The 20477-nt window shown below is 38.1% G+C and overlaps 1 protein-coding gene across 9 annotated transcripts in view; it reads left to right on the top strand.

The window, feature by feature from the left end:
- The window catches only part of ptprfa (protein tyrosine phosphatase receptor type Fa), a 211210-nt gene that overhangs the window by 28246 nt on the left and 162487 nt on the right, over window positions 1-20477 (top strand). For 4 of the 9 annotated variants that reach the window (XM_058403033.1, XM_058403031.1, XM_058403029.1 and 1 more), the window contains exon 1: window positions 14094-14355. The exons of 2 other annotated variants lie outside the window; for them this stretch is intronic. The gene's annotated coding sequence lies outside the window, so the exon portion shown is untranslated. Of the gene's footprint in view, window positions 1-14092; window positions 14356-20477 lie in introns of those variants that run through there. 3 more of the 9 variants (XM_058403030.1, XM_058403028.1, XM_058403024.1) reach the window with 1 other exon arrangement.

Genomic DNA, 20477 nt, shown 5'->3' with positions numbered 1-20477 from the left:
CTTTGCTAATGAAAACTGAAATAACAACTCGGGAATCTTGTGTCTCTAGCAGATCTAGGATGCCATGGTGGTCACACTTGAGATTGTTTCAAACGTACCTGCTTATTCTTCCCTGTTGTCACCTGGTGCCTTTCTCTGAAGATAATTCAATGGCGCGATTAGCATTTCCCATGTTAAAAGCCCTTTAATATTCAAATGGACATTTTTAACAAGTAAAGCACATTTTAGCTCACTAACAGAGGTCAGTTGAAAAGGCCTAGTAGAGAGTCTCTAATATGTTCACATGTCAACACACTTGCAATTTGCCAATGATAAGTTTTTCATTACACATATACAAAGGGTTCGAGCACCTGCCACTTCGCTTGAGCACTGCCAGTGATGACCACTGATGTTTTTTTGAAAGTTTCTTTTGTTCGATTTTCCCAAAGGCTTGCCTGAGGCCCTTATTAAATGAGGATCCAATGAATAATATTTTAAGTATAAATAAACAACAGGTATAGACAATGAGTAAAAATAAACGGCTCTGGCTGTCATTGTGCTGAAGTCATAACGTACAACTCTACTGCTGCAGTCCAATTAGCAATGTGGAGATTATTAAAATCATCCAGGCTGACTACTAACTCTTACTATATATATCATGTTGGATTGATGGTGTTGTATTTCATTGGGAAACAGAGCAGCAATGCAGTAGACTATGTAAACCTGGAGTACTGGGAATGTGCATGTGCGTAGCTTGTGTAGTAGCTAAACTTTTGAATTTGTTTTTATCAGAACAGATTGAACTTTATTGTCACTGTGCAGTAGGCAATGAAATGAGGTTAGTTTCTGAGAAGACGTGGCAGAATATGGCAACATGGATGTGACTCTCATATAGTCTTATAGTCCAACATATACTTTAATGCTGTGTGCCAATATATACTGTATGCAGCCACTTTCTCCACTAGAATGAGGGTATGCTCGTACAGTATAAGTTGCTTGTGCCAGCATATTTCAGCCCTTATCTAGCCTCACTTCACCTAACGCTGCTCTACCATTCCCTCCGTACCTCACCATATCTACTTACAGATTCAGTAATAAGTTTGTCATCCCTTTGGAATTACCAGGGTTATTTTGTCAATACACATAACATGTGGTCTGGTCTTCATCCAAATCTTATAAGAGATAAACCCCTTTTTTCCACTGAAATTGATATCTCACACATGCAGTAGTTGTTCATGTCAATGCTGAAAGTACTGTTTATACAGATATAACAAAAAACAAAACAATGTGTATGTCCTGGGCTGTATCTCTGGGTTAATTGAAGTCAGGCACTGTGCTATAAAAAGGCACACATTGTCTGATTAGAGGCAGAGACTACTCTTTTTAAAGAAGGATCATGTTCAAGGTAATGACGGCGCTTTCCAAACAAAATTTCAGAGAACATGGTGGAGGGAGCATCATGATTGGAGCTGCTTTGCTGCCGCAGGGTCTGGACAGCTTGCAATCACTGAGGGAACAATGAATGCAAAATTGTACCAGAAACTTATATAGGAGAACTTCAGGCTGACTCCATCACCTGAAAGTTAATAAAACTTGGATGTTGTAATAAGACATAAATGAATGAGTGAGTTAACATCTTGTAAATACAACTCACAAGGAGCACATGTCAAAGATCATCAGAAAGTTGTCAAATATTGCTTAGTTCCCATTTAACATTCAGAATTAATCACTGAACGAATATGGAACATAAAGTTACTCATCATTATCTTTAGTTAAGAGTGAATAGATAATAGTTTTTGTTAATTATATATGTTTATTACTGTATTAATTAATGTTTATTGAAGCTCTTTTGTTGAATCTTAAAAACATATTTCCATTTCAAGCATAAATTATTATCAAGCATGAATTTTTTTAATATTATCTATTAAGAAAGTCCAGTATTTTAAAAGGTACAGACTTACATTTGTTTACAATAATGCTCTGTACTTTAGTTGGGATTTTCATCTTATCAGCACTATGAAGAATAATAATAATAATAATAATAATAATAATAATAATAATAATAATAATAATAATAGAAAAACTATTATTAATGTGTTAGTTATGATTTGTTCTAATTGGTTAATGGTAAATAGATGTTTCACTGAATTGATTAGTGATGCTAACTACTATAAAAATTGAAATAGTGAAATAATTAAACTATTCATTAAATGTGCTAATTTAAGGTATACATTAATGCATCCTAATTGTAAGACCCTCACACACTCAGCCATGGCTTCCTCTTCCCATGCAGATGTGTTTTTACAAGAGCTCTTCATTATTGCTGCATTTCTATGATTCATTAAACAGTAAATGAAACCTTTCCCCTTATACCAAATGTAACTGATCAGCTAAGACATGTTTGGCGTGTCACATTTAAGTCTTTCTTATTATAACACAGCTATGATAATGATTTGAGAATGAAGTCTCTTTGCATATCCTGTGCATAACCCAATTCATTCATCCATTTAATTAGTTAGTTAGTTAGTTAGTTAGTTAGATGCTTTACCATGAAGCTATATATTTTTGCTAACACTATTCATTGTTGTCATTTAAAACACACAGACAAAAATGAACCAGTAAATTAACATGTCCCCCCCTTAAAACATAAGTAGTTGCTTTGAGTCAAACATTAAAGTCTTTCATATTGCACAGCAGCTACGAGACTAATGTAGCTAGCAACTAAAGAAATCTGTTAGTTTAACACCGTGCAAAAACAACCTATTTACACCAACACACAATGCAAAAGAGTTGTTTTCTGATGCTTCATGGTATTGTTGTTTATTTACATGCAAGAACATGACATAGCTAAAAGCAGCCATCTCAAAGCCTCTCAAAGAATCTCCATCTTCTTTGAAAGATACCGTAGTTTACTATCACTCTGTGAATTTGGGTAAGAGGTCTGGCCTTAATCTTAAAGTCAGATGTATGAAAGACATTTTACTGAGCCAAACAGTATTGTTTAAGGAAAGTGTGTGATTATTTCGACATGCAGTTTGCACAGTGCTAAACTAGACTCTATAAACTTTCCTTACTTATTAGCAACATTAGCCTTAAACTCCACTCTGGGCTGATCAATTACAGTTAAGGTAATTCAGCCTAACTCCGTTTCGTCTATTGCTTTAACAGCTAACACTTGATATTGGCTCAGTCATTGTTGTCCCTATTGATGAGGTCTTGTTTGAGAAATTCAATTTCTTTTATGGTTTCGTGAGTTCCATTTGGGAGAAGGCTGCATAGGTAGGCTTCATTTTTGGGCAGCATTAAAGTATGTCTGCAAGGCAAACTTTAGGGCTGCGTATAATACCATAATAAATACGGATATAATACCATTATCATGATGTGAAAATGTATCCACAAGACTGTAGAAGTACCAGCAAAACACACACACACCAGCACACTGTTCTCCATACTTTTTAGACTTAGCCAATAACAACCAAAGGTTATTTGCACACACACACACACAGTGGAGATCTGAGTGTACCGTATCCATGCAAATCACTTGAGCTGTATGCTAATGGCTCACTCCATCTCAGTGATGGATGTTGTAATCCATACAAATGAAGTCAGTAAAGATTATCGTTAATTGCCAGGACCTGATATGTATTATATCACCACAGAGGCCGTGTAGCCATATTGAACGTCTGATTCCATTTATCCAAGGCGTGAACGGCGAATTGATGAGGGCCAAAAACGTATTTCCTGTTGCAAACGAGATTGAGATCTCACTTCAGGCCTGCAATGAGGCCATGAAATGCCTGTGAAAATGAAATTGTATTGCAGGCTCTTCTCCTTTCTTTTCACAGAGAACATAATCACAGTATAGATAATTGAGGGCAGCCCTTGAATCACAACAGTAAAAAATGGAAGTGGATTGGTTAATTGTGTGTGTGTGGGTGGTTATGAGAGAGAGAGAGAGAGAGAGAGAGAGAGAGATGTATGATTGTTTGAGTGTATGAGGAGTGTGTACTGGTGTCCCATCCAGGGTGTCCAATCCTGCCTGTTGCCCAGTGTTCCCAGGATAGTGCCTGGGTACATTGTGCTTAGGATACAGTGTTTTCAGAAGAAATCATTTATGAAACATTCATTTAAATACTCATCAGTAAAATAAAAAATATACACTATAGACTTATATGTTGCTGTATGATGTATCCCATGCTAAATGAAGTCATTCCAAGCACAACAAAGAAGGGTTAAAATATCACCAAGCACTATCTATCTATCATGAGCAAATGAGAATAAAATTACATTAGCCAAAAGGAACCATTACGAAACAACACAGTAAAATCCGTAAAGAACCAATAGAAATCCCTTCGAGTATCATTTTGAGTATTTTCTTTTCACCATGGATGTTGATTGTGTGATGGAGTGGCCATGAACGGACAGATGTTTTCCCGGCCTGACAGAGAGATTGATATCAAACTTGTAGCAAAGCCTTTAGTAAAGGAGACAATACAGCACTGAACTATGACAACTAAACTATGTTACACTAAACTAAATCACATTATTGGGTGAAACAATACCATACCTCAGTGTAAATGATATGAAGATTAAAATCCTCAGAATTTAGAAAGTCTAGAAAATACAATATTCCATTCAACTGGTAAAAAGTGTACACTGCTCCTAAGACGCAGTCATCTGTTAATGAGCAACACTCTCATTAATGTCTGTATTATCAGTACTACTGCCTTAGGTCAACAATAATGAAACACAAGCAGATGAAGCCTGTTAAAATGACTACAGTTAAAAAAAATCACTCACTAACTATGTTGACCCAAGAGCTAGATTGTGGTTAGATTGCCTCCACTATTTTATCAGGTCAGGCGCAAATCTATTAGAGCATCTGCTGTAAGATAATATGGGTTGATGTTGATGGTGTACTGGACAATGCTGCTGACCCACAGCTTCTGTGCATTTACTTCCAGTGTCTATACAAAAACATGAACTTGCCCTTGAAATGCGAAGGTGTATGAATGTATGTGACGCCCTGCAGAGGTGTGGCATCCTGGCATCTCATACAGGGATGGTGTTCCTGTGGTAGGCTCCAGATTCATCGCTACTCAGGCCAGGATAAAGTGGGTAGTGAAGATTAAAGCTCTAGGGACTGTACCATTAATATATAGCAGATGTAGCTCAACTGGGGAAATCTTATGCAGTGGTTACAAAGGATAGGACTGAACGACAGTGCACTGTAAAGGCACATATCATAGGAGCACTAGAAAAAGCATTCGGCACTAGATCAATCAAACAGTGTATTATATTATATTAGACTCACAGTGCAGAGAGGAAACCAGACAATGCAGCGAATAGAACAACATACACTTGGAGGCACAACCGAGTGACAGAGATCACATACAAGAGTAATGATCAACAGTCTCACAACATGAGCTCACAGATGGCCTCGATTGGTCACTGTCATTCCGATCAATAGGGGAGAGCATCATACGGCATTCTTTCCATGGATGTCTGGCTACATTTGGCAGTGCTCACTGCTGTCCATTGTGCTGTACTATGCACAAAGACAAAATTATAGGTTTGACAATGAAAAGTCCTGCACAGTTTCCTTTTACAGCTCAGGTTTGTATGTGTGATTACCTTTCAAGACATATCATTGTGCTGTGCAACTTTATTTGTTCATAGTGCAGAGCTCGCGTCCTGTTGGTAGAAAAAATTAGCTGCTTAACGAAATAATAAATGTTGATGAAGTGTTGGAAAATAACACCAAACAGGCTGCCTTGTTAAAGTTGAAGTCATGCAAATTTGTTTCCTATTACCCAAACCAACTGAAAAAAGGTAAACTCCTGCATGTACACATGTCAAATATTAGGACAGAGGGACAGTAAACTGGACTAACATGCTGGTTTTGATCAAATGTAGTCAAACTGGTCTCTGCCAAAACAGGTATTTATGGCAGCTGTGTTATACCACTATAAAGAAAGAATTGTAGGTTTACCAGAAAGTACTGGAATCTATTATAAGAAAACATTTGCATGCCAATGTTCATTGTCTTATGTGCAGTGTCGATATCTGAAAAAATATATATATATTTTTTAAGCTGAACCATATTGAAATAATATTATGAAAAAGAGCATCTTCATATTTTTATTTAAAAAAATAATATTATTATTTTTATTATTTTAACTAAAACATGGAGATTTAGAGATTTTTGGTCAACTTTTGACCCACATTTGAACCAAGATCGAAGCCATTTTGCTTTATCTCCCATTGCAGTGCTATCTGTGGGCATCTGGATCATTGTGTAATGTGATGTGCACACCTACCTCATACACGCTTAACTGAGATCTTGTATGACAGAAATGAAACCGTGCATGAACGGTGCTGATAATATCAGTTACGGCCTGCAGGGTGAGGACACGTCCATTTGTCTTGTGTCGAGAACAGTTTGAACCAATACACGGCAGCATCATTTCCATCAGACGCCAAAGAATATGTCTCTGATTTGAGAAGAAGTTTATGCTTCTATATGTGTATGTGCTGGACGGAATTATGAAATGGAGATTTAAAAAAAGGATCAAATACTGGTGAAGATTGAAAAGAGAAATATTTGTATTTGAAACAGCATTTTGTAATGAGTGTGGTCAGCTACCTAATCAGTGGTTTCGAAGTTGCTCAGAAACATGATTTGCACGTGGAATTGATAGCATTCGTAGTCTGTGATGTATTTATTGATAGAGACCTCTAAAGCACTTCTGTCAGGCACTCTGAAGAAGGTCATCTGCCTAATGCCGTAAATGGTATGTAATGTAAATGAATTACCCAATGTTACCTACTTCCAGTATAGATTTGTTTTTGTTCTTGTTCCTTGACTGAATATGAAGTGACTACGACTCTAGCTAATTGCGACATTCATTCATTCATTGTCTATACCCACTTTATTCCTAATTAGGGTCACGGGGATTTGCTGGAGCCTATCCCAGCGCAGATTGGGTGAAAGGCAGGGGTACACCCTGGATAGGTCACCAGTCCATCACAGGGCCACATATAGACAGACAACCACACACACTCGGTGTACCTAACTAATACCTACGGGCAATTTAGAATTACCAATCAACCTAACGTACATGTTTTTTGGACTGTGGAAGGAAACCGGAGCACCTGGAGTAAACCCACGCAGGCACAGGGAGAACATGCAAACTCCACACAGAAAGGCCCCTGCCTGTTCGAACCCAGGATTCAAACCCAGGACCTTCTTGCTGAGAGGCAACAATGCTAACCGCTAAGGCACTGTACTGCCCCTAATTGTGACATATACAATCGTTTCTGTAAGAAAATAGTGAAAAATATTGTCTTGTATTTGACGCATTGTCTTGGGACTAAGGCAAACACTCAGTGTGGTCGCTGTTCAAGTGGGAGGGGATATAACACCACAACAGAAAATACTGAGCATAAGCCAGCCAATAACAGAGGCTTATCATGATTTAGCAAGCTAAAACATGGCTGATTTAGCAGTAAGTCATTTCACTTTGTCTATAAATAAATAAAAAATAAACATCCTTGTATTAGCTTGTTAAATCGTTATATGTTTCCATGGAAACAAGAGAAAGACATCAATATGTCCCTCAAATTTGTTAATGAAGATCAAATGAGTATTAAATCTTTAGAGTCTGCCATGTTGAAAATAATCTACATTTTGAGATCTATTACAAAATTTTACATCTAAAGTAAGTGATTACTACAAAATATGAGGTTCATATGGAATCTTGTCAGGAACCAGAGCTTCCTCGTAAATGGCATTACATGCACAGTACACAGAGGGTATATAAACTGACCAGCCAGACATGCGTTATAAGGAAAAGGTGAAAGTCATTAACAGCCATCGCAATATCATAACAAGAAAAGGTAATGATCTTTTAAGGAAAATAAGGGGGCAGTAGATGGTTTATAGAGTTTGGTAGGTCAGTCGGGACAGAATCAGGGCAGACAAGACAGTTTGATTCACTGGAATAAAATGTCTGAGTTGTTTTTGAAACACAGCCCCTATTCTACCTTCCCTGAAACCCCTTGTGTGTCAGACGTTTTGTTTATTATCCTCCCTCTTTTCCAGGATCCATGTTCTTCCTGTCATATCCCACCTGTAATACCGTCTCACTGACTCACACTCCAGGGGTGGGCTCCTAGGACACACATGCACACACACACACACACACACACACACACATAATCATAAAACACAAGGGTCCTTACCACCATAACGAGTGGCTCCATCAATACACCCTGATCCCTTCATCTCTTTCCAGCCGTGTGTGTCTCGCGCCAGGGAGTGTGTGTAGAGCAGGCCTGAGCACGCAGCATACAAGAGTATGAAATAGTTGAAATCTGATACGCACTGGAAAATACGACACGTCCAAGGCCACCTACAATGGTGTTGTTGCTGCAGACCCAAAATCACAAAAAAATATTACTAGAAAATGTTCTTTTATAGAAATTTGTAATTAGTGTGGGGTAAAAAAAATAAGTGGATTTGTTTAATTAATAAATAAGTTAATTAATTAATTAATTTATTTATTTATTTAGCTACTTAGAGGAGTGTGTTTCATTAAAGAAAAGTGAAAGGGAGAAGATGGGAAAGAAATGGAAATGAAATGAGAGATAGAGACAGAGATGAAAAAGAAATATTGAGATGAAGAAAGAAATTAGGAAGGGGAATGTAATGAAAATTACATATAGGGAGGAGAGAAAAAGAAATAATGCATGAGACGATGCAGAACAGAAACTGCAAAAAAAACCACAAAAAGCTTCACAGTTTAATAGGTGTGGTAATTTACACAGCAATTTGACTTAGCAGTTACTAACAATAACACGGCATGTGTTTTAATTCATGCGCTGCGCTGTTTCCTTCTTAAAGTGACCTGTAACCGTAGCAGAATGGATGCTTTCTCAGCTTATCCTTTACGTCGTGGCCGCATTTTTTTATTATTATTATTATTATTTTTACAGAAGAGAGCATGAGATTAACCATCCATCGTTTGCACACATTATAATATCATGACCTCATTCAGTATCTCATGCCTACAAAGTATATGCATAATAATCTATGCCAGGTATAAAATATATATTTTAATCCAGCAATTTTTTTTTCTGTATAAAATACAGCATATATTTTAATCCAGCCTTTTTTTTTCTGTTCGCTTTCCACTGTATTTTTTATTTTATTCATCCCTGTGTAAGCATCACACATTCAGTACAATATAAATAAACTATAAGCTATTTCATCATGCAAAAATATAAGATGCGCGTATCAATTGTTATTCTATAAACTGAATATATTTCATAAAATTGAGTGTGAAAGTCAAGACAATTTTGCACGGATGAATATATCGGAAATATTTTAGCCTCTTTTTTTTCTTTTTGCCTTCCTCTAATTTGTATATGTCATCGTATTCCTTTTAAACTGTGTTTAATGTTACATCATATTATGGCCGGGAGCAAAGGGGAAAAAAAACGTATTATGTTTCATCAGTCTGTATTTTCTATCCCTCTGGGTCTATTTTTTTTTTATATTTGCTTCTCTTTAAAAGCGAAAAAGAAATTGCTATACATTTACATCTAAGATGTATGAATTACATGCAGTTAATCGTAATCAGAGAACATTCCCTGTATAAATACCGACTTTTGAACTTTCAGCTCAGAATATGACCCCTTACACTATCCACCATACTGCCTGTCTTTTTTTTTTTTATTTCAGGCATTAACATCTCATATCAAACAATAACATTTTGTACTAAAAAGAAATTATGTAAATGGCCCATGATCACATCACTGATCAGTGCCAGAACAGATCCAGAGCCTCCACACCAAAAGCCAGCTATGTACAGATGGTTGCTACCACCGAGTGTCCAGCATTATCTGCTTAACTGCAATGTCCAAAATTTATCATGACTTTTGGCAGATTCTGTAAAGATCTCGTATAATTATTTGCTGGAACTAACTGAGAGATTGAGCACACACTGTCTGTAGTAGAAATAAAACTGCAACATCTTGTGCTACTAAGCAGCTAGTGTGAACCATTTTGTTTTTAAAATGTATAAAGAACCATTATGTCAGAGTCACCCTTGAGGTGTGTGTGTGTGTGTGTGTTGTAGGCGCTATAGATAGAGAATGTTGTTATTTTTATCAGCGTCTCTCTAAATTTAATGTCGAATATATTGGGTGAAAAATGCAAGGATAGATAACCAACAAAATGACCTTACAAGTAATTTGGAATGTTACTGCAAGTACACTTGGAGTCCATAATTACGTGTGTGTGTGTGTTTCATTTCAAACATGCTGGCATATAGTACAAAAATTGCACAAAAATGGATTTCTGTATATGCTATTGCATGTCTAGCGGCCAGGCTGTCCACTTCCTGACATTAAAGACAGAAAATGCTTTATATGTGAGCTAATCTCACTATAAACTCAGCATACACTAAAGACCCAACAAATAAGTCATGGGAGCAACAGTTTTCACTTTCACGCTGACGGAAGCGGTCCGATCTGAAGGATCGATAGGATGTGTTCAGTAACACGAGAGCCTACTGGACTGGATGAGAACCAAATCCTATAGCTTGTGTTTTTGTATTTCTTATGGCTCACTCTTTTAAGGTGCAGCAGAATGAATGATTTCGAGTACTGAGCAAGTTAAGGTATAGCTGAACTGATATGAAGTGAATTCCGTTTTATTGTAAACATATCCTTTTCTGTGGTTTATGTATTTTCTTAATTACAGTACTGTCACAAGAAAGGTTGGGGATTCAATGAATACAAAGCAGTGTGGTTATAGGGCTGTTTGCTGCCGAATCGCTCTACTCCTCTCATGACCTTTAAGAAGCTTCCACAGTAAAGCTTTCACTTACGCAAAACATCTATTCAGTCTCTGTCTTTTATTACTCAACATCAATATTTTATTGGGATTCACATAAGGATCCAAGGAGATAAAATGTTTGAAATTCCACCAGTGAAAAAATCACAGAACTGTGTCCATCCACCTCAATGAACCACTTGGAGAGTCCAAGTCAAGTGTTAATGATTTAAAACTCAATTATAAAAATTGATTTTGTTTAGTTACTGTGTGAGTTAATTGACCATTAATTATGCTAATTATACTGTTAATGAAATGCTTTAAAATTCAACACAAGCCTGATGTACTGAGTCAAAGTGCAAATTCATTTGAGGGTGGGGGCCACAATAAAGAGGCCACGCCTATATATAAAATTATTTATTATTCATAATACTAGCCATACTAATTTTATAAAATGTATTCTGATTGATATCAGTGACTAGTTTGGTTAATAGTATTACTGTTTTTCCTAAGTAAAGGGTGCTGGTGGCTCAGTGGTAGGTTTCTCGCCTACCATGCGGAAGGCCTGGGTTAGATTCCCAGCCAGTGCCCACAACCCAGCCACTGGATGCAGTGCCGGTCCCAAGCCTAGATAAAAATGGGAGGGTTGTGTCCGGAAGGGCATCCGGCGTAAATCCTGTGCCAAGTTGTTGTGCGGACCAGTTGGTCCACTGTGGAGACCCCTCACATAGCCGAAAGATCATCAACAATAACAACATCTGTTTTTTATAAAAGAAAAATAACCTCTTGTTGACATTTGATATGGCTAAAATTAGCCTCTTATGTGTTTAGAGCTGCAGTTAGTTAATCTATAGCTGCCTACTATGCTGGCCATACCTTTTACCATGATTCGTTTCATAGCACCTTCAGGGTTTGCTTTATTTGTAGTTTATTTCCCAGAAGAAATATGAAGTTGTGCATTTCTCCTCAAACAGTCTGCATTCAGAATCCACCTTCTGTTGATTTAACGCAGACATACTGTATTTTTCACTGCATTGCAAAATCCTAGGCTATATGGCTATATTAGTACGTATGCTGAGCTTAGAAAACGTCTTGAAGAACCAAAGCGTCCACAGTGTTGAGTCGCACCTGGTATACTTTCTCCGACGTAGGTGGAGCTGGGTGTAGTCGAGGCAAAATCCAGGGGGTGGAGTGTGTTAAAAGGTGGATGTTTGTTGACGTGTTGTTTGTGCAGTATTGGGTAGGTTAGGGGTTAGTAGTCAGGATTAGTTGTAAGCTTATAAGAGGAGGTTAATCAAATCTGGACATTTGATTCTGCTATGAATACAATACCGAATAATGGCAAGAAAGGAACATCTACTCAGATATCAAGACTGTGGTTTTTTTCCCATGACTGCAGGTAATTGTTTTGAGATGAGTCTTTAGTTAATCAGAACTTCTCGAGTAACACATGTATTTTTATTTGTTAACTTCTTGCCATATACTGTACACATTCTTTCAGTGATCATTTCCACCACTTCACATCAACTTTTAAATTTGCTTCCTTATCTTAGATCTGGTACATGGTATTAAAACCTTACTTCCCGTGCTGCTATTAAATGATAACAGGACTTGGATTTCAGACAATATATTAACTTTGGGGTAACATATCACACCACCCCATCACTGATTTTAATTTGATGACTATGGTTTTTCGCTTAGATGGTTATTCATGTGTACAGTGTGTGTGTGTGTGTGTGTGTGTGTGTGTATGTTGTCAGAGAGAACACTCAGTCTCGTTACCTGTGTTAATTTGTCTGTTTAAATTCATCCCCCGTCTATGAACCGCCCATTTGTATTTCTGATTTTGCAGTAATTCTCTGTGTGTCATCACGTCTATGCAGAGCTCGAAAAAACATTCCACTTGCTAAACGCACACACACACACACACACAGAGCGTGAGAGAGCTTTCCCTCCACCACTCGCTGTCTCTCATAATCTCTGTGTGTTTTATCTTCTGTCTGTCTATCTAGAACAATGAGCCACAGTCACTTCTGAACGACACAGTGCTCAAATGACTTCAGTTTACATCACCATAGTGACATTACCCAGCAACCAGATGGTCTTTCTATTACTCTAACTCTCCCAAAAAATCACTGATCACTGATCACTCCGGCTTCTGTGTCCTTAAAGTTTGATAGATCATTGTGACCATTGATCATTGTGTTACGTCTCATTTCAAAACTTTGATTGATTTACTAAGATGTAGAATAACGAGTGTGTGTACCGTGAGATGAATTGCGTACGCAAAAAGTGTGTGTTGCAGGTGATTTACAATGACTTTTTGGGTGTGAATTATATCATGCGCAAAGACCGTAAGTAAGTGAGATTTGTGTGGGCTCTAAATGCTCCCAGTGGATGACACTTAAACTTAAATCTATTAGAAATGGCTGCTCTAAGCTCAGCCAACATAAATCTGTTACAGTTTGCCAATAATAATAATAAATAAATAAATAAATAAATAAGTAGTATACTACTACTACTACTACTACTACTACTACTAATAATAATAATAATAATAATAATAATGTCTATCTGTTTGTTTGTTTTTTGTTGGTTTGTTTTTAGACAGAATTATATCGGCTTATGCTTCATTACAAGATATTACAGTGTATTCCTCAGTGGCAAAAATTTGATTGTAAGGAAAATGGATTTTGAAAATCGAATGGCAAAAAGTCTCCTCTGATGGAGGGTAGTGGGAGAAACTCGAGTTTGACAAATAAATTGCCTTGGCCAAAAGTGGCTTATTAAAACTGTGGTAAAGCTATGGGGAAACTATGAAAGGGAAAACTGTGTCTATTTTTATTCAGTGAGATGGAGAAGTTATTTATAGATGAGATTAGAAATAACTTCTGTATGAGCTTAGTGAGATAGAAATATTGATTAGCAGTGAACACTACATGGTGGGTTACAATCAGTTAACACACACTCGCACACCCTATTTCACTTTATCTCCATTATCTTTATGACTGCTCTGCTGCCAGTCTGTCTGTCTGCCTCGTTTCAAATAAACACAAATGCTTCTTAAAGCTCAGTAACACTAGGCGGACTCATCCTGGTTACACTTACCTGTGCAGGAACCCGAATGGGGCCGCTCAGTTCTCTGATTGGTTGAGGAGTGTAAATCCGGCCCCTCAGGGGCTTGTTGTAACTCAACACCTGAGAGAGAGAGAGAGAGAGAGAGAGAGAGAGAGAGTATGTATGTGTCTGGACTGGCCTTATTCCCAGTCTTAGAAAGCTCACGCCTCTCCCTCAAGACACACTTTCTCTCATGCAGATACACACACACACACACACACACAAGCACACACCCTCAGCATGTCAGGCAGGTGGATTTGATCGGCGCGCTCATTCAGATAGTGACCACCTGGAGCTCTTTCTTTCTATCAAGCTGGATTTTACTCTCTTACTTCATTTTGGGAGGAAATAGCGGTGTTTCACAGCTCGCTTTGGATTTGTCGTTCTAATTTATCTTGACGTTTTTTTCCCTCCACATGGTAAGTTCTTAACTTCACTTCATATTTCTGGCAAGTAATTCAAACTTTTGTGTATTTTGTGTTTCTTTTTAAGTGGAATTGTAGACTTGTAGATGACTTTCCCATCCTTTCAGCTGTATATCATTCGAACATGCATCACTGTTCCTGAGTTCAAAAACATCTCAGGTTGTTTTATTGTCACTGAAGAGAAATGACTTGGCCAGAGGGCTTGCTCTGGAAAAAAAAAGGTCTTCTTCCTCCACCACAGCTAGAGTTCACTCTTTTGTTACTGCTATTTTCCTGGTAGAATAGAAATCTACATTTTTGCAAAGCCTCACTTTTATACTGATGAGTTGGTGACAACTTTTCTTTAAGAAAACAAGTTTCTCCTGACGTGTTCTTTTCTTTTGCTGTCCAAGCTCTGAACCACTCACTGATCTGGGCTTTCACATTCTGACCTTTTCTTTCGTTCTTTTCTCTGATATCTTATCATTTCTTGGCACTTTTAAAGCTGAATGCTTTGGAAGACCACTTTCTTGTCTTTTAAGCTTTCTTTGGCCGCCGCATTCTGACGTGTAGAGATGTCTCCGGTCGTTTTATTGTCACCGAAATGAAATGAAATGCCATGATTTGTGGTGGAGAAGAAGCTTCCTTTGCTGCAGGAGTTTGCTTTTAAACTGGTTTAAAAGTTATAACTAGTATCACAATTCCTCTGTCATGTGTATCCTCCATCTTAGGCTTCTTTATATGACAATTTGTTTGATGATCACTTGAATTCAGTTCAAAGTTTTCCATGTGGTTCCAGAGAGAAACACACAACATCATAATTATTAACTCACCTTTTTCTGTTTCTATCATGTTCGTCATGAATTGTCTTCGCTTGGGATAAAAGTTTCTGTGTAATGAATAAATGAAATGGAAACACAGTGACTAGTTTTGTTTAATATAGTAAATGTAAAATGCAGCTTTTCACAGCGTGGGTTTGATCATCGGAGCAGGTTTCATCATCAGAACATGTTTTTCTATTCCCCAAATACAAGTTGTGGATGAATTTTATTACTGTAGGTGTCGACAAATTTCCAGTAACACGCTCAAGAGGATATCACTTCCACGTCCTTGTCCCAGTTCTCTGTCCTAACAGCAGGATATTTGTGTTTGAAAACTTTGTAGGTGGTTATATGTTTACTATCATGTGCTTGATCACTGGTTGTGATGAGAAATCAAAATGAATGCAAGGGAACATAACGAATGAAGGATAAAAATATGTAAGACCTGTTATGGTATGTCCTGTTAAGAATAAATGAGGTATGTCTCCTATATGTTTATATATAGTGTCTTTGTGAACATACAGTTACTAAAAGTTGAATACAGTGAGAGTATACAGTTTATTTTTCTTGCCAGAATCAGCAGAGTTGAAGCGCTCTGATTGTGTACTCCATCAAAAATGTCTTTTGGGGAGAAGTCAGCGTGAAAGTGTGTGTGTGTGTGTGTGTGAGAATCCAAGTGACTGGTGCTGTGCGTGACTGTGTGTGAACAGGAGTGTGTATAGGAAAGAGACCCTCCATCTCCGGGGAGTGATTCCATTTCAGAGAGGCTTATGTCTTTCAACAATGTCTTTGTCTCTCCTAATCCTGTAGACCTGCACACACCATTTAGCAGTCTCTCTCTCTCTCTCTCTTTCTCTCTCTCTCTCTCTTTCGTACTCTCCCCCTCCGCTCACTGTCTCTCTCCCTCTTTGTCTGTCTCGCTGTCTCTGTCTCACATGTCCCCACACCCCACACATGCAGGTTGCTCTCATTCATAGCGACGGTACGGGCGGGTGAAAAGAAAGAGCTGTAAGTTGTGTTACTGTGGGTGGGCATGGTGAAGAGAAGGGCGGGTTTTAAGGTCAGGCTCATATAACCCCTTCTCCCCTTCTTGCCCCTTTCTTAGTGTTTAAACCCATAAAGTCAGTCGAGGCTATCGCTAAGGGTCATGACCTTACTGGGCTTTTGAGCTCCACCAATATTAACTTCTCTTTCAAGCCCAGCGATGGTGAATGATTTATACAACTGCGGTTTCCTTAAGGTTGGAAATCTGTCTGTCTGCTGGCTAAACATAATCATTAAACAAAACTACATTTGCTTAAGGTCTGTGCTAGTTAAAGGACAGGGATCCATGACCAACCGAGAAGAAACCAGTCCCAGTACTATTATTTATTCCAGAGCACCTCTGAATTCCTGAATCTGATTCATCATACAGATTTTCTGTAACAGCAGCTCTGACAGCTTTTCTAGCTGCAAGGCACATCACAGCTTTCCATGAACATGCTTATTCTAATACTTTATTATTTCTAGTAACTTATTCACAGGAACTTGTATAGTGGGATGTGCCACATAATCTAATCTCATAAATAATGGATTGAAAAGGTGCTGGTATTTAGCTATGAGAACTCCATAAGGATCGATATGATGAAGATTTCTGTAAGGAGACCTTTATTTAACATTTCTGGAAGAAGTATCAGGTGTCAGTACTTTGTAACAGGGCACTAGGTTTTCCATCACAGGAGAGAGTTCGGGATTTGACACTTTTCTTGGTAACATGACAAGCTGGGTTTTATTTTTTATTTTTGGTGAGGAAACTGTCTATGTAACAAAATATGTAACTGTTGACTAATTGCTATGGTATAATATACTGTATGCTATGGTAGTGTATGTTTTATACACTACTATACTGCACAATTATACAGTATAATGTCCCTTCTTAGAATTTTCTTTTATATTTTTATGTTTATTCTCCTTTTTTTTTTTACCCTTGCTTTACACTGCTATGCACCAATACACCAAGGCGACTTCCTTGTACATGTAAAACCCACACTACTTAAATAAATAATAAAGCTGATTCTAATTCCGAATTCGAGGAATAAAACACTCCCCCCCCCTTTATTATTGACTTAATACTTAACCCACCACATACTAAATACCACCAAATACTAAAATGTTAATCGCACACCAGTTGTAGAACTTTTGTCAATAATCTTCCCAGTTTTCTGAGTAATTCACAATGTAACACACCTTTGTTTAAGAATATTATCTAGAATTTATCATGGTCAGGCATGCCCTACATGTTTTTAGCTGCTACTTATAAACTAGAACGCAGGTGCTATTTCTAGTTTTAACAATAAAGTTGAGGATGTAGTTTTTCACTTTTTACTATACTAGTGAGCCATACCATTCTGACACTGACACACACACACACACACACTCCGGATGTGCAAATGAAGGTTGTGGGTTCAAATGGATTGGATTCTTTCTGACTTGTAAGCCATTTTGTATAAAAGCATCTGCCCATTGAGTTCAGAAGCCACAAGACACAAGTCCCTCCTCCTACATGTATCACACAGGGCCTTAATAAAGGTGGCTGGGTGGGTTGGACACAGGAATGAGCATGTCTTCAGGCTGGTATGTGTGCTGAGGAGTCCTCACACACACACACACACACACTAAAATAGGGTTGTTTCAAGGATTCAGTGATCTATTAACAGGAGTGTTTAAAGTTTAGCGCTGAGTTTCCCAAAAGCAACTTAACAGGGAGGAAGAAAGTGTGATGCTTCTTGAATAGAAAACAAATGCATCCTAAACATTTTGAGGGACCGGGGCTCACTCGCTTCCAAGTACAAACATTTGTAGATGTGATATCGAAATATCATGGAGCAAAGAAGAGCTTCTTAATGAATGAAATAAAACATGCCAAGGTTAATTAAGACAAGGCCTCCACTGCTGCACTAACTAAGTCAACCCTAACTTCGCTTATTTCTGCTAATAATCACACTGAGAGCAAACAACACAAGTGCATATTAGCATTCTGTATCCTAACGTAAATATTTGGCAATAGCTAAATCACTTTGTAGGATTTAACTCTATCTCAGAGATAACCATTTTAGGCTATCAGCTATCGAGCCATCATGTATCAAGCTATCGGTTAGATAGCTATCAGTCAAGACAAACTGTGTAAACTGTGTTCAAAATGGGCTCGTTTATCTCGATAGCGGCGCAGTTGCCTACGGAGACAGAGTAGGTTCTCAGAAATGTGCTTAACCTCTCTGACTTGTTGAGCCCCATCAATGCTCAAGCACTCCAGCCTGCACTGTGGGGTGAGGGGTGTTTTGTGAGAGTGTTGAAGTAAGACACATTAGCGTTGGCTGTCTGGGTTCTGCCCAGGAATCTATGTTTTTCAGATCCAGGCTTCACTTTGTGGTGTTTGCTCTGTGCCTCGCTTCTGTTTGCCTTCTTATTGTTTACCACAATGTTGTAATTGATTACTCTTGAAATGTGGCTTGGGTTGTTTTGTCATAGCTGTGTGTTCCCAGCAGTTGGTTGGAAGGTGGTTGCACGTGCACACACGCACACACACACACACGCACGCACGCACACACACACACACACACACACACACACACACACACGCACACAAAGAGGATTCCTCTGAAATATGGCACCATGCTTGTACCGTTTGTGGATCAAACCCAGGAATGATTCAGTGGCCTTTCAAAAGAGCGTGCTTCATATTTCCACACTCTTTGATGGCAGACCCTGAGCCTCTGAAGATGAGTTCAAAATAAATGAAATTTAAATATGCTTCTTGTGTTTCTAGCGAAAGTAGTTCGTCTAAAAGGGTCTTTACACAGAAGTGAGGGGTTGTGAGAAAAGCCTCCACAATGCAATAAGCTGTTAACAGCATTATTCTGAACTGCTGGATTCTGTGTGCCAGCCTAAGCCCAGTTTTTTAAAAGAGACTCTTTAGTAACTTTTGAAAAAACTTCAAACACATCGCTTCTGAAACTTTGAAGGTTTTATAGTTGCCTTTTATCTTTCCCTGAGACACAGGATGATGTAGGTAGTCATTTCTATTCACTGTAAAAAAAAAAATTCTTGCAAAGGATTTAACTTTATTTTGGTGGGGGCAAAATGCAAGATGGTTGTCCATACGTGAATATTATACATATTTTGCGGCCTCTACACTGCTTCTTGATTGTAGTCGAGCCGCCGTTTTTCTATTTCTGATGTTTCTTTCATTCTCTCTCTCTCTCTCTCTCTCTCTCACTGCACAAGCACTGACTTGCCTTTAAGTCTAGTGCGTGATGGGATGTGAATTCCTTCCCTCCGAGGTGTCTCCCCTCTTCCCCGACTCTTGAACTCTCTTGCTTATTCATGAAGTGTAAAATCCTGACACTGGGCTGTAAATTAGTAAGCTAGTAATGTTGTAGTAACTCAAGGTGACTGAAGCCAGCCATTTAATATCACAGAGAGGTTGAATGCATTCAGAGAAGAGCAATAGCTGCTTGATTCTCTATATATGAGCTGAAAGATGCCTACAACTGGCACTGCACTATTCACCAGGGACGAGAAGAAAGACAGAGTCACACCCAGACTATAAAAATATCTTTTAAGAATCTTGTTTCACTAATACGTTTAGTGGGTACAGCTCAGAGACAGTGCTAGTTAATAATGTGATGGTTTTCCTCAGCTTATTACCGTTATTACTGATGTTTTATCTGTAAATACTGGAGGTGTATTTAGTAGTATTTCTGTTGTGTAGTTTGATAGTTGTTGTAGTTTGTACTACATTGAACTACTACAGGAGTTATTAAATAGTTATTATTTACTTTAAAACCCACCATTTTGGGGGTTCTATATTCGCATTTTATACAGCAAACGAGGTGAAATTGTGGAATGGACACTCGCCTATTAAATACTAAGGAAATGAGAAAAAAAACAATTAACCACAGAATAACTGGCAACCAGTATAATGCTTCAGTTACAAGAAAAACCACATACTAGCAGACCTTTGCTTGATTCCACAGATCATACAACTATTTATATGGATCAAAGTGGCAAAGGCAAATTCTAAATGTCTGAAAGCACAAAGAAAGTTAAAGCACATTACCTCAGTCTTAATCATGCTCCACCGGATGTCTATTAAGTTCCTGCTCATGACATTTAAAGCTAAATGGCCTATCTCGCTGATCTCCTGAAACAGTATAGCCCATCCCGAGCACTTCACTCAGCTGAGGCAGGCCTACAGTTAATCCCAAGGATCAGTCACAGCTCCACTGATGAAAGATGTTTTACTTACATCGCCTGTAAACTCTGGAATAGTGTTCC

This window comes from Hemibagrus wyckioides, linkage group LG11 (assembly GCF_019097595.1).
Source record: "Hemibagrus wyckioides isolate EC202008001 linkage group LG11, SWU_Hwy_1.0, whole genome shotgun sequence".
NCBI lineage: Eukaryota > Metazoa > Chordata > Actinopteri > Siluriformes > Bagridae > Hemibagrus > Hemibagrus wyckioides.
This window is presented reverse-complemented; position numbering and strand designations above follow the sequence as displayed.